A 15893-nucleotide genomic window follows, 5' to 3' on the forward strand; every position below is an offset into this window, starting at 1 on the left:
TGTTTCTGGAAATCTAGTTTTGAGGCATGACAAGAGACTTCTTATCTGGCCGAGGAGTGCTGGCCACATGCTTCAGGATTTTTTTCGCTGAACAAAATAAACGTATTTATGCCCTACTTTCTGTATATGCAAGTCACTTCACGTAGAGAAGCACTTATAGCTTTTTCAACAGTATTTTTTGTTGCTGTTGTAAAGTGGGGTTGGAGTTTGAAGTTTGAGCACTGCATTCCCGTCCATGGACCAACATCGCTGTTGATTCAGCTTAGACTTGGTCTATGTAAAGCGGCATGAGCGCAACCACTCGAGCTAATTTAATTGATTGGTTATTAGTCTTAACGTGCCGACGCTACACAGGCGATGAGGCGTGCCGTAGTGGAGGGCTCTGGATTAATTTTGACCACCTGGGGATTTTTAACCTGCGCCAACGGGGCGCGCATGCGCCCTGCATTCGGTGACAGCGGAATACACAGGAGTTCTCGCTTTTCGCATGCAGTAGAAAAGCGGCCTCCTCGGCCGGGAATCGAACCTGCGTACTTGAGGACAGCAACCCAACGCTTTAGCCACTGAGCCACCACGGCGGGTCACTCGCTTTAATTTAAACGCAACAAACAGCTGTATTGGTCGTATATTCTTGGCGCATTCGCCGCATCAGAATTCCGCTTGAAGTCTCCGAATCCATTACACACCTCTCGTGTGCAATACACTTCCCGAACCCTCACCAAAAAACCCCAAATCGGCGCCGCGTGCACTTTCAAGAGGCACCGTCACCGTGAGGCACGAAACCATTGGTGACCCGCACTTGATCGCCGCCGCCACGGAGGAGCCATGGGGGAAAGAGCGCTTGTTGGGACTGTACAAAAACCTCCTTTTAATTGCTGCCGTCACACAAATGCTCCCTTGGCAGGTCACCTTGTGTGAACTAGAACACCCCTTAACAGCTTGCAACTGGCCCGATCCGGCTGGTGAATGTTTCGGTGCCCTCCACCCCTAAGCGTTCAACATACCCAACGGGGCGGGCGCGCATGCGCCCTGAATTCGGTGACAGCGATCGCACGCTCGCACCCGGAGAACGTCGAATTCAGACACCTCTTGAAATAAATTTTAATCCCTGTTCACTCGCAAATTAACTGCTGGTTGTTGGCCGTTTCAACTGAACGTCGTCAAGCCCTTTTGGGTCATGACTGAACAATGCTACACTCTAGCCGATGTTTTTTCAATCAGAGACGAAAAGTGAGTTTTGTGAATTTTTAGAACAGTTTTAAAGCACTTTTAAAATGTTAGTAATTTTTGTGCTTCATTTTTCCGGTTGGTCAGGAGCTTTTTTGCGGCCGCTTCAGATCGCGAAAACCGGTGGACTACTCTAAATTATTCTGGTGTGCTGACCAACTCTCGCATCCTCAGGGGTTTAGCTGCAATGTTCATCGAAGACCTGTACCTCTGTAAAAGTGTTAAAACATTTTTTATTCGCCACTCGCCCATGCATATGCAGTGATGCTGAATCGGTTTGAAGTGTCTACAAAAGATATCATGCAATAAAGATATCTCGCAGCAGCGAACGTTACCGCTAAACGATGTATACAGCGAGTACACGTCCTATGGGCAATCTATTCATCTTGTCCGCCCTTGTCAGACAAAAATTCTTGAGGAAGTTACCAAGGGGGAAAAAAATCAGTTTTTACACCTAGCTGCCATTTGCCTATGCTAATTTGCTCTTAGGTAAGGCCAGGAGATAAGTTTTTGGGTTCAGAACAATTATAACAATATATTCAAACCAGTCATTTCATAAATCGTACCTGAACTTAATTTTAAACACCAAATTGTTTATTTCTTTTTTTTGTTTTTCCTTTTTTCTTACCTTTCTGTTTTTCAGAGAAAGGTACTGAGCGAGAAAAAGGCAAGCAAGAAAGAATGCCAGGAAGATAAGGTGAATCCCCTTACGGAGCAGTTCTTTCAAGTACATAGTCATAGCGGCCACACGAGCGGTAACCATGTTCCCGGGCCCATCCCTTAAAGACATCTTCGCCGAGCGTCACATGGCGCAAAAGGCGCAAGAATTAAGACGAAAATGGCAAAAATAAAGGCAGACGCTGCCTTGCTCGCTGCTTTCTCCTTGCCGTCTCCTACACGACGTCACAGTGTATACGGTACCGCGCTTCTGCGCTTGCGTGTGTGCTTGCGCATTATAAGACTCGATTACAGCGCAGCTAACCGCCGGAGCAGAAAAGCCTCTTAAAAGCGAAAGGTCAGAGCTTCTTCGGGACTTTCTCGTTGCCTGCTTAATCGCTGTTATCGCAAGGCGTACAGGGGAAATCGAGCCCTTTTGAGGGCTGAACTAGCGGAGCCGGCGAGTCATCCCGCTTCACGGGCACTTGCTACGCCGGCCCTATCGACGCTTGCCCCCGCCCCAAGTATACACTTCAACACGCACACGTGGGTTACGAACGTGCTTTCCCGTTCGGCCCCTCCGACGCGCTATCAACGCTCGTGCGTTCGTGCGGGCGCCATGGTGCGCAGCCGCACATAAACGCCCCGCAGAGGAGGCACCGCACTTAATTCCCTCGGCCGCCGCAGTTAAAGGAACGAAACTCAAGTAGCGCCGTCGCCGGAGAAAGCCGGCACCCCCTTCACGCACGCGGACGGACGCTCATTCAAGATTGGAGTAAAATGCAGCGTGTGTAAACACGCCGTCGCGTATTTTTGGATGTCTCTTTGTTGCTCTTGGTTGCGTTGTTTGAGATGAAAGCGGGCAGCAAGAAACAAACAAATGCAGTCATTGTGTTCTCTCAGGTCTCGCATGCGGGAAAGACCCCCGGGATACACGCGCGTATGCGTACTGCGGAAGCAAGAGTGCATGCCTGATTGAGACAACAAACTTCGCAACTACGCGGATAGCAGGGAGGCAAAGGGGCAATGTGAAACTGTCCTCAGGGCCTCGGAGCGTTAAAAAATCAAGATACTTCTGGCTCAATGAATTGATCGATTGATTGTGGGGTTTTAACGCGCCAACGCAGCTCAGGCGATGAGGCGCGCCGTAGTGGAGGGCTCCGGATTAATTTTGACCACCTGGGGTTCTTTAACGTGCGCCGAAATCTCGTACACACGGGCGTTTTTGCTTTTCGCCTCCATCAGAAAAGCGGCCGCCGCGGCCGGGAATCGAACCCGCGACCTCGTTCTCAGCAGCGCAACGCCTTAGCCACTAAGCCACCGCGGCGGGTTGGCTCAATGAAGTTGCTTTCAAGAGAATCAGTGCCTATAAGGAACTGAGCAACAAATCCACCGATTACTTAAACTTCAAGCACTCTTTCATGATCCACAGCCATGCACCGCTGTGATGCCCTGAATGGCAGGCAGCCCGCAAAAAAAGACAGAAAGCTCTGCCAAACACACACCGTAACTTAATGGGCAGGTATCAAAACTAGTCTTACAAGTCCTCTAGATAGTTTGTCAAGCCTGAAACGCGCATTCGAGTCAATATAACTTGCGCTCCTTTAAACATTTTCAGATATGTCTTTATCGTTATAGTTTAATAGCGGTAAAAATACAGGACACGGTATACATAATGGCAATCGAAAGTAAAGATGACGGATAAGTCATTCACGTTGTCATTAAGAACCTTTATTAGAAGGCAAAAAGTAAGCAGGTATTTTCACATTATTGAAATATCAGTGCGTGCAGCCCCAGCGCACGAATGCTGATGCAAAGTAGTTGTAGAAATGGACGAAGAACCATGCTTGCTGACCCATGTTATTTTTAATTAGTTATGGTGGTCTATATAACTGTAAATTTTCCAAACGAATAAATAGAAAATCTGTAGGCTGAAAAGTTGTTTCGTAATAAGATTCCAACGGCATACAGGACCCAAACATGACGAAAAGACGAAGTACAATGCGATAACTCCCATTCATGGCTGGCAGCACCTTTATTCCATCTCCATTCATGTAATAAGCACATGAACACAACAATTAGAGGATGAGGCCGCAGTCTGTTCTGCAATCTTGCGTTACTCATCGTTATTCCTGGTCTTAACTGCACGACCCATCACGAGCCGATTACTGAAAGTAAAAATTTTCAATACATTTCAGACACGGCGCACGAACGCGGCCATGGTTAATTGCATAAAACTGTTCGGAACATGCCTTATTGTGGACAGTACTTGGTGCGTGAAAACTTCGCCACCGAATACGCGAGCTTGTTGCTTTCATTAAAACTAATAAGGGTTACCGACGGACACAAAGCGCCCTTGCTGAACACCAAAAATGACAAGAGAAAAAAGCACATTAAAAGCTGTAATTCGTGGTCTGAAGCTTTAGTAGAAGGCTTTACGAAGCGCACGTAAACTAAGAAAACAAATGCTTCCGCTGTGGTGCACGGCATCCGCTGATCGTGTCTTACAACGCATTGTGCTTGACGTTCATTTTCTCAGCCACACAGCTTTTATTAGGAGCGACTGGTCAACGAAATTCGATACGAGAACGTACAACACTGCGAGAAAAGAAAGTTCCCTTATTCATTCCATTGCGTGCACGGCTTACTCATCAAGTTTCTCTGAGTGCGCTGGTAAGTATTGGCGACGCTTGTTGGAACGTTCATAACGACGCACGGCTTCGGAAATGGAGCCTTCAGCAGATGCCGCAGGACAACGCGAATCAAGTCGAGCAAGCAAACACCGGCCAAGGTCAGCAGTAACAATAAGAGTCCGGCCACGTTCCGGAGTCGATGTCGCCATCAATTCGTCATCAAACTCGGCGCTGGCCCAACAACTCCGGCCGGGGGAAGAGCGGCGAGCGTCGATTTCCGATTCGCGATGATTTCGAAGCGCCTGCCATTGTGCCGGGGCATAACGACCGCCGTTTCGGATATACACAAGTCTGGTCACAGGCGTCATCAATTTTGCAAGCCTCCGGTATTCGTGCGCGCCGAGCGGAGTGGGCCAGCACGAAGGTCCCGAGCGTTTCGCGAGGAATAAGGGCAATCAGTGTCCGCCAGTTACTGCCACGCAAGCGAAGCTTTCCGCCGAACACGGGAAACGTCTTTCCCGAAGTGATCCGCGCGACATCTTCGATATGAAACATTTAGGACGTTCATAAGCGAAGCGGCACCTCGTGTCCGGAGAGGAGTCCACGAGAAACATTCGCTCCTGTATCATGTGCCTGATGGTTCGACGAGCCGGGACAAGGGTTATTCCTTTCTTTTCAGCCCCTGCCTGTTTGTGCAAGCCGTGGCTCGGTCTCTTACTCTCTTGCTTTTCGGGTAAAGGCACAGCGCTTGCCTGAGCGATCGGATTTTCGATCTGTTATGGTCGTCCCGTTTTGGCGACTCCATGCTGAGCGCGTCGTCACTTCTGAATTATTTAAGAAAACTAGCGCCGACGCAAGAATCGACCCAGAAGTCGTATCAGAAATGCATCCCCCCCCCCCGTCTCCATGGTACTTAGATTATACGGATACATGAAAAAAGAAAGTTATCGAAATGACAACGCAGATTCTCGAAGAGTCTCGTTTGTGCCTGTCTTCGGCTGTTTGTGTATTTCCCAGTGCATGTGGGCCTTAAGCACTATGGGGAAACACAAATAGAAACCATAATGCAGCGTTATAGCAATTAGGAAATTTAATAATAAAGATAAACATGATTCGGGGTTCGAACAAGCAAGCTTACACGTGAAAAGTTCGAAGCCGGAATTCATGCGCAGTGTGCGTGTATTGTTTTAATGCATTCAAAACGCGTGTTACAACACTGTTAAAAACACCAGTGCGTATGCCTCAACACAACGCACTTTAATTGCCGATCAGTGCGATATGAGCGGCCGAACAGGTCAATGACGAGACGCGGCAAATGTGGCGTGCGCAACGACAATACGCAGTGTACTGTCTGATGTCGAAGCGCAGATGATAGTTCACAGTAACAGGGGTCCAAAAGCGGTTCTGATACGCGGTTCCTCTCTACCTTTCGTTTCCAGAAGTAATGCGAAAGCCACAGTTATCGGCAGAAGAGAAGAACACCTCTTGGAATGCTCACTGCTGCAGATACCATTTTCCAGATTTTTATTGCACAATAGGATCACACTGGTATACAACTACAGTCAGATCTGTCGGTGTATGTGTACACGTATATGCACATTATTATTAGGAAAAATTAGCGGGTAACAGAAGAATAGGGAATGTGTCCAATTTTAAGGTGTTTATAAAAAAACGGGCGAACACTAAATTATGGAGCGATCTTATGTTTTGAAAATAGCTACTTTTGTCAAGTATGCCTGGCCCCTCAAACAAGATTTGCCCGCTCGTATACCTACGCATGTCACGCAGCATCTTCCTCCGCATCACTAACGTGAAGAGCAAATCGCGGATTGAGTGAGGTCTCCATCCTGTATACCCGTGTGAGTAGGAGGGTGCATCTCTAGCGGGAAGGAATCATGACTATGCTCCTATTGTGAGACACTTATCTGTCATCCAGCCGCATAGGGGCTAAAGCGCTGTCCTCGATTGCGGGTTCAATTGACTATTGAATAGCGGAGGCTGTATTTCCGTCGAAGGAGAAATAGGAAAATTCATTTAGGTTGTTAATTCTCTGAGAGTTGTTAATGCGGAGAACCTCGTGGCTGAGTGCGTGAAAATACAATTTGCCGGTAGTGATCCCTTGTTTACATAGTTTTAAAGGAAGCGAGAGCGCGTGGTATGACTAGTGCCACAGTACTTTTTAAAACGAAAGCTTTCTTAATGGGACCGATGGCGTCCTGCCAGAAAACTAACGCATTTCCCCACAGGCCGGTTGGTCGATCGAAAAGCCCTGATAAGATCTCTGGACACACGGCGCGGGCGTGAAACCGGCCTTCCACTGTGTCAAAACGGCTACTCGAAAATCGCGAAAAAAGGAATGGTTCTAGGTAAGACAATACGCGCATCGATCGTGAAGAAGGATTACAATAGTATACCTTTGTCCCATAAACCCCGTATCATCTAGATCGTTCGTAGATGCGTTTACTTGGAGCACGAAAAATCGTCACATGGATTCGTTCTTCGCTTGCGATTCGGCTCCTTGAAGGTTTGACGATCGGTTGGGTGCACGTTTAGCGAAGGTTTTGACGCACGTTTGACGCAGTTTTGATGTTGGAAGGCTTTCGCGCTTCTCTCAACTTTTCTTTAGGAAAAGGTGGTAATTTTCTTTGCGGGGGCCCACTCTGCACTCGTATACTGTGTAATACAGCGTGTCCGCAATTCATCGGCACGCAATTATCCGGCGCGATAAGAAACTTCCTCCTCAAACTGCGACAGAGCATCGTAAAATATTGGAACATGTGGATAATTTTTAACGGCAAGTGGCAATCTAGTATGTCTGGGACAGGCATATAGAACAAGAATTCCATCTGCTTCCCGCAATCGCACTGATACGTTTCGCCTTCAACGATTCCACCGTCACGTCCCTAAATTTGCGCATTCCCGAAACTATACGCTGCTGTCCGCGGTTTGCAGTCATTAACGCTTTTAGAAACAGTTGCCTGAACTGGAATGTGTCGGTTTTATACTGAAAGCGGCCATGCAAGCATCCCAACTTGCATGCAAGCATGCAAGTTGGTCATTAAGCCCGTGATGCGTGCGTCCTGGCGGGCGAGCGTGTGAGCTCGCACACGTGAAATCACATATATTCCGATTCGTACTCCTAAATTCGACGGACAACGTCTACTTTCCTCGCATGCCAAGAGCCCCTTCCACTTAATCATGCTGCTTATAGTCGGTCTCTTTTCTTTTCCAGATTTTTTTTTTTTTTTTGCGCAGCCTGAGTGTCCCTTGCATTGCAACTTCACCAACTAACAAAGAAAATGCCTCTCTACGTCTTGTAGCCAACCAATCGCAAAATGTAAGCCATTTGGCACTGCGACGCGGTACATGATTACGTCCTGCGTTTATGTTAATGCTCGGTTAACTGCTCTCACATATCGCTGCATGTATTGAGGAACAGCAAATGTACATGCTATTGCGATAGTCGTTGGGGTATTTTAGTGGCATTTCCATGCGCTACACTCTCCTGTTGCTACAGGCCAGGAGTAAACACGCAAAAAGGAATCAGTATACCGTACGTGTATCTCCTTATGGAAGAGATACTGCTCTCCATAAGGAGAGCAGTAAAATACCTATAAGGAAGGGCGTCACACAAGGAGACACAATCTCTCCAATGTTATTCACAGCACGTTTACAAGAGGTATTCAGAACGTGGGATGGGAATAGGTGGGAGTAAGAGTTAATGGAGAATACCTCAGTAACCTCAGATTTTCTGATGACGTTGCCTTGCTAAGTAACTCGGGGGACGAATTGCAAAGCATGCTTTCCGCACTAAACGAACAGAGTGGAACCGTGGGCCTGAAAATTAATGTGCAGAAAACTAAAGTAATGATCAATAACCTCGGGACAGCACAGCGGTTTGAGATAGGTGGCGAGGCAGTGGAAGTGGTAAGCGAATATATCTACTTAGGCAAAGTTGTGACCCCAGATCCCAACCATGAGGCAGAGATAATTAGAAGGATAAGAATGTGGTGGAGTGCATACGGCAGACGTTCTCAGATAATGAATGGCAGCCTACCATTGTCCCTGAAGAAGAAAGTGTATGACAGCTGCATCTTACCGGTACTCACCTACGGGGCAGAAACCTGGAGGCTCACTAAGAGGGTTCAACTTAAATTGAGAACGACTCAGCGTGCAATGGAGCGGGAAATGATAGGTGTAACATTAAGGGACAAGAAGAGAGCGGAGTGGGTCAGGGAACAAACGCGTGTTAAGGACATCTTAGCAGAAATTAAGAAGAAGAAATGGACATGGGCAGGGCATGTAATGCAAAGGCAAGATAACCGTTGGTCATTAAGGGTAACAGAGTGGATCCCCAGAGAAGGCAAGCGTTGCAGGGGACGGCAGAAAGTTAGATGGGCAGGTGAGATCAAGAAGTTTGTGGGGATAAATTGGTCGCAGTTAGCACATGACCGGGGTAATTGGAGGTTAATGGGAGAGGCCTTTGCCCTGCAGTGGGCGTAGATAGGCTGGAGATAATGATGATGACGTGTATCTCCGCGGCATCTCACCGTGTATCTCACCGACGTCACCGGCATCGCAAGGACGCCTCACGTGTTCCGTGCTAGTAGCACCAAGCGCCGGCGTTCTCGCTCTCTACAGGTAAGGGATTTTAGACGCACCGCCACACGAGGGTTATCTGGAGGAAGGGGTGATGCTTGGCTGTGTTTGATAGTTTTACAAGACACGCCGTCACGACAACATTTCCTGCGACCAGACACACGCCCACTACGGTAGCATTCTCACATTATATGGGTGGGACCCAAAGCGATGAAAAACCCCACGTGAAACCTCGCATGAACGTGTAATCTTCGTAAATGAAAAAAACATTAGCGGTTGCACAACAGAAAAGGACAGCTGTAGCTCCCGGCTTTAGCAATCTGCCCGGCTCGAAACATGACGCCATACGTAAAAGCTGCCTTCTCTGACGCTGGACACCACCAGCCCCTAGATAGCATTTTGTTGCTTCTTCGCTTGCACATCTCCTTTCCTGCTTCCCCCCCCCCCTCTCTCTCTCTCTCTCTCTCTGGGGGGCTCTATTGCTACACCATTCCAATCATTTTGTCTGTGCACGGCGGGGGCGCCAATGAATCCCCGACGCCTTTCCGCCTGGAATCACGCCTATCCCTCGGCTGAAGAATTCCGCCTTTTAGCCGCGAGAGGTCGGCACGCGGCGCCTTGAGTCCGGCATGCGTCGTCGCCAGGCTTCTCCCTTTGTCAGCGCGCCCCTCCGGCGTGATCTATTGAGCCGCGAGCACCGACGTGCTGGCGGCATGGCATACGTCGCACTGCTCGCCAGGCTGCCGTCTCGGCTGCCGGGCCAATCCGCCACGCGGATCAGGCGTTATTATGCGACGCACATCGGCCCGGCAACCTCGAGAGGCGCCGCGCAACCAGCGGCGGGCGGCGCGAGCGTAAACCGAGCCAATGAAGAAACAAACAGCGGCGCCATCACTGGCGCCTTTTCTCCAAGGACATCCACCTCATTTGGGACCAGGCCTTGCCCTCGTAGCGCAGAAAGGAGGATTCAACCGGGTATTACGGCCTGCAGACCCGCAAAGCCCGAGTGAATCTCCTGACACCGTTGGGGCCTTATGGGTGCCCATCAGATGAGCCGACATTGCAATGCTGGCAGATTTACTGCCGCTCACTAGCAGAGGTGGGCCAACTACGTCATCTGCTTCGACCTCCCCTCAAACTGAACATTGAGCTTGATGCTCAGATAGGATAGGCAAGCTGCCGTCAGTGTGAATTAAGCACCATAGACCTGACCTCAATATTAACCTCACCACAACGTGGACCTCAGCTCAACTTCAAGCATGTTATCACAAGTGATCGCCCTTCGGCGACCGTTAAAGATCATCAGGCGATCTAAATTAATCCGTAGCCCTTCACTACGCCACGCCTCATAGCAAAGATGAATCTTCGGCTCGCAAAACCGTACAAATTTGAATTTTTCACAATGATTGCCCTTTTCGATGACGTAATGACTGTACGTACAAAAAACAGGCATCCTATTAACTTTGCAGCATGCAACTGTCGTAGGCGTACTGGTGTGTAATTTTCATTTTATAGTTCGCAACTTTGTGTTGCATTCAAGTGGTCTGGCAACCATTCAGTCTGTATACTATTGTGCTGTTCGAAACAAGAATGCCTCTTTCCGCCGTCCGAGCTGAATCTGGGTGCACTCTTGTACTGTACTGCTAAGTTCTGGTTAACAAGTTGTTAGCTTGCTATTGCCTTTGCACTAAGACACGAAAGTAACAATCACCAGGAACAATTAGTATCTGGCTAATAAACTGTTCTCCGGAAGCAACATTTCTCCTTAGTCTTGCAAAAGGTTTCTACGCAAGTCACGTGACTTTCACTCTAGCACCTTGCTGGTGGCCAAAATAGAAGGCGTTTTGCTGGTGTTCAGAGGGTACGTGACTGTGCTTGGGCATCGCCACAGGAGGTGTGCTTATCAAAAGGAAAAAAGAAGTTCCTGTATCTTTCCCTCTGTTACGGCCCTATTGAAGTGCTGTGGCCACCGCTGCAGAAAAGAAAAAGGCGGGAGGGGGAGAAACGACCACTGATGTCAGAAGGCGTATCCACGCTGACGCGACGCCTAGACGCCTTGTCGGACAAGTGATGCCAGTTTGCTGCCAGCCCGAAGCGAAGAAAAATATAAACCGAAACTATGACGCTTTAGCCATTGCGGCTTCGCTTGCGCTGTCTAGTCATCCTTTTTAGTCATTTGAGTGGCAAGGTTTGAACTGCGTGGCTCCAATACCGGTGGCTCACCCTCGGTCGCACGAGAAAAAGGCAGGAGATAATGCGGCTAGCAAGGAATGCCTACCAGTGGGTGCGCGTAGAATGTGAGAGTGCGGATTCGTTTGAGTAACAAGGTTTTTGTTCTTTTCTTTAATTCGTTAGCCACGCTAGACGTTTGCTAGCCTTAGCTATTGGTTGACTGACAGCACGCTATTGCAGCGCAAAAAAGACAGAGGCCATTTACGCTTGTGTAGCTTAAGGTGTGGACGCAAGAGCCGATGGCTGCGTGGTGCATTTAAGTGAAGATGTAGCAATTTCAGTATTTCAAGGGCTACATTTTGGGACGTTATGGCAGTGCCGGGACGCGGCAGGTTCGAAAAGTCATTTGCGAATTTGCATGATTAGGTGCTTTTCACAGAGGAGCTGTTGGAGCTAGCCGTAATGTGTGGCGCGAAACACGTTAAAAATACTAAGAAAGTGCCAAGCGCTCATAAGCGAGGGCCTCGCGGTGATTGCCGAGCGTTCACAGCGCATACAGTGGCTTTAGCAAAAAAAAAAAAAAAAAAAAAGGCGAGAAACTTGAGGAGCGCCTCGCGTTGCCTAGCAACCAACAACGCCTCAGCTGGCGCCATAGAGTAGCTAGTGAGAAACTCTATGGCTGGCGCAACACCTGCTCCACAGAACCTCGACGCGACTCCAAGAACGCCACACATGCGTCGTGCACGTACGCGCCGCCGCTGCGCATTGTCTGTCGTAAAGTGATACCGCGCATATAATGACGAACATGACAATATAGATGCATATGACGATGACTACTACTAGCAGAGTTCCCGGCCGTCATCGCCGCCACGCTATCGTCTGCTGCTGTGTTACAAGTTGATGGCGTTATCACAGAAAAAAACGGCCGTGACCATCGCTTGTATGACGCGATAAGGGCAGCAAAATGCTACGGTTGATAACGGCAGAGCGTACCGATGCCGCCGGTTCACTCATTCGTCAAGCTCGCACTCAATCAGCGCAGTAATGAATAGAACAGTCAGTTTTCTTTGTCATTTTTCTCTTGAGTTTGATCATGTGACCCACTAGCGTACAAGGAGGAGTGTGGAGAAATTCCATGGGTTGGGTTCTCCTTGTCATGGAGAGGCTTGTACTGCCCTATTGTGTTGCTCTTACGCCAAGCAAGTAATTTTTATTTTATTTTTAAACATGAAAACAAAATACGACACATTATTTTTATGCACCGTGATCGCTGACTTGTACACAGTCAAAAATATTATTTATTTCAGTAGAAAACAGCTTTAAACAGCGCGTCATGCTAACTGCGCCTGCTGCAAATTAACGGGGATTTCACGACGCCGAAAGTCGATGAAATTGTTTGCTTTATTTCATGGCGACAGGGTCCACCATTTGCAAGCTGTTACGTAGCATCACGTTCGTTTTATGCAGGAACCAGTTGCCAACGTGGGATGTAAGTGTTCCCGCCAACTGTTCAAATTACGTCACGTCTTCTCAACCAATCACAGAGAGGGCGTGCCACACAAGCCGTATTGTTGTTTAATAGCAAAGTCAGGCCTACGTCGTCGTGTCCGCTGCATTTCTTTTAATTTTCCATTTCCCGCCAAGAATTACGCGCTGTCAGTAAAGAGAAATAAGGCAAAATTTAAAGGTGGGGCTAGTAAACGTCATGAAACGTGAAAACGACGACCCCACCCAAAACCGCTTTGTCAACCGGAAGCACGCGACCGAAATTGAAAGCCAATCAAGAAAGACTTCCGTCGATTACTCTGCTCACGGTGAATTTAGTGCGTCGAGAATGGGGCCCTAGAGAATAAAGCCCTCGCCTTAGAGAATGGAGGATAACACCCTCGCCTTAAAATGAAAGTTCGGCCTATTTTGCTGGCCTTGAAACTTACGCAGTGGTACTAGCTAAAAGACCGAAATGATGCTTAAGCACCAGAATAGACAACTTGGCCAGTTTGTGCCGATTCATGATGTAACAGCACATCGTCCTGTCATCTTGGCAGATTTACGTCAGGGACACTCCAACTTAAGTCCGGCAACGCATGTTCCGGCGAGAAAGCCGGTGAAATGAAGCTCTCTGTGTCTCACTCATCGTTTTTTTTTTTTATTTATAAATCGTGCAAACAACTGAGCTGGCTCCGTTCTCTAAATAATTATGGTTCTTGCAGAGTTTACACTGCTTGCTACACGCAGAATTGTGAATACATTCAGAGTTGCGAATGTGGGTTTCAATTGGGATGAATCATGTCGTGACATTATAACAGGGCCGCTTCTCGCAAGGGCGTCGAGTTTTCAACGAAAAATAGCATTGTAACTCATCTATTGAGATAGGCATGGTTTTCTAGTTACCCCCTAGCCACGATTCTTTTATAGGCGATAGTATTTCTTGGGCTACTTAAACCCAGAAATTTTGGTCTGTCTGTATGTCTGTCTGTCTGTCCGTCTGTCTGTCTGTGACTCGATTCAGCCACCCGGCCAAAGCAAAATTGATATTGCGCAATAGTCTTATATACTCACAGCCACATGTAAACGTCTAAGCCCGGTTTATATGTTCATACTTGTCAACTTTGTTGAACAAGAATAAGACATTACGCAAAAATAAGACAGGAAATTAGTACACAAGGGATATTTACAGTGTCCCTTTATTAAAAAAATTCATGGATGCTTGGTTTTTCTATAGCAAATGATATTCTACATCTACTGCAGAAAACCGCCGCCTCCTGGCGGCATATGCAAAAACACGTGGCAACAGCAACGAAAGGTTCCACTAGCTAGGTTCCACGTTCTGCTTGGAACGCACGTGGAACACGGCCACGCGGCTCTATAAACCTTCTAGTCGGCCGCCTCCATTCACGCGCGTCTCTGCCGTACTGCAGCGCTGGCATCGAGGAACCCGGCCTGTTGCAGTGGAACGCGGTAAATTCAAATCGCCTTGCGCAAACCTTTAGTGTGTTTACCTTGGAATGAGCAAGACGGTACAGGAACAGCATGCGAGGTGAGCGGGAAAGCAAAGGGGGGCATTTTCTTGGCAAATGTCTACAAAGACCATCGTCTTTTGACGACATTTGCAACGAAAGGAGCAGATACGCGGCCAATTTTTTTTTAACCCTGCAACATAAAGTCAGCAAAAAAGTGTACGGAGGCGCGACTCTTTTCGTCCTTTGTATCAGAATGCAAACCACACGGGACGTCTTCCCTCCACGTTACCTAACACATGACCTAACGCATGACCTAACGCATGACCTAACGCATGACCTAACCCTTACATAACGCATGACCTAACCCTTATCTTTCGCTGATGTACCAGTGCGCACAACACGTAGTACAGATGCTTTGAACCTTGTACCCTTCAGGTCTCGTTTGGATTGCTTCAAGTTCTCTTTTTTTCCGCGTGTGTGGGAACTGTGGAACAAGCGTGATGGTGCTTTGCGTAGACTAAACACTGCAGAGTTCGGGAAGAATTCAATGTGTTAGTCACGAAATTGTGTGCACTCTTGTTTACTTCTGTGTTATGGTTGAATTTTTCTGTACCCTCTCCTGCAATGTCCCAGGTATGGGACAGCAGTACTTTGTAAATAAATAAATAGTTCGCAGGCATTTAAGCCTGAGCGCCGATGGAACGCTGAGCAACAAAAATGTTCATTCGCATCAGTAAAACAGGAAGTGATATCATGTAGCTTTATACGAGCAACTTTTTCTGCCAAAACCGTAGAAGCTGTTTTAAAACCCACTTTGTAAGGAATGCCTCTTTATCAATTTTTAATATGAGTCATGGATGGCGCATTGAGAACTCGTTTCAAGAATTAAAAACGTTTATTCAGAACGCTTTCTATACGCTGCGGCTGACTGGGGACTTTCTGGCGTCTTGGTGCAGAACATGCTCGGTGGTTCTCGGGTCTTTTAAAACGGGTATACGCGATATAGGTCTTGAGCTTGCTTTCTTGAATTCTTAGAAAATGGCTGTCAATAGGTTTTTTTATTGCCCAGCTCTGGCTAACAACCAGGGCAGCGCGGACAGCTGAAGACCACAGTAATTCTTGGACTGTGGAAGTGGAAGCCGACCAGGACTACAATGACCGTTGTTTTTTTTTAAAATAAATGTTTATTCCTCCACCCTACAAACGCTCTTGCCAAATAAAAATCAGCAATACACGCCAAGTTTAAAGAAAATACAAAGATAGTGCTTTTAGAGGGATAGCCTGAGCGTCCAGGTTTGCAATATTAATGGCCTGAAGTGTATAGTTGATCAAAACATTGTAGCTATATATTAGGACACTGGTGGCACAAGTTTACACGGTGTTTGCTTCAAAGAAACTTTATTTCAATAAAAGTTGCGAGTGTAGGCGTAAGTGCGGTTATCTACGTAACCGCATACGTATAGCTCTCACGAACATCTGGGCCAGTCTTAACCTCGCTCCACCTGAAACTTGTCGACCGAGGTCGGAAGTCGACCGCTGACTTCACGCACTCAGAATATTGGAGCTCCTGACCTCCATTTGAGATTCGGAGTTCAGCTCTGCCTCGTGAGGTTGGAACCTCATGAGGCTACCCTCCTGCGCCCCC

This window comes from Haemaphysalis longicornis, unplaced genomic scaffold (genome assembly GCF_048455015.1).
Source record: "Haemaphysalis longicornis isolate Haplotype H1 unplaced genomic scaffold, Haemaphysalis longicornis Haplotype H1 scaffold_1, whole genome shotgun sequence".
NCBI classification, from domain to species: domain Eukaryota; kingdom Metazoa; phylum Arthropoda; class Arachnida; order Ixodida; family Ixodidae; genus Haemaphysalis; species Haemaphysalis longicornis.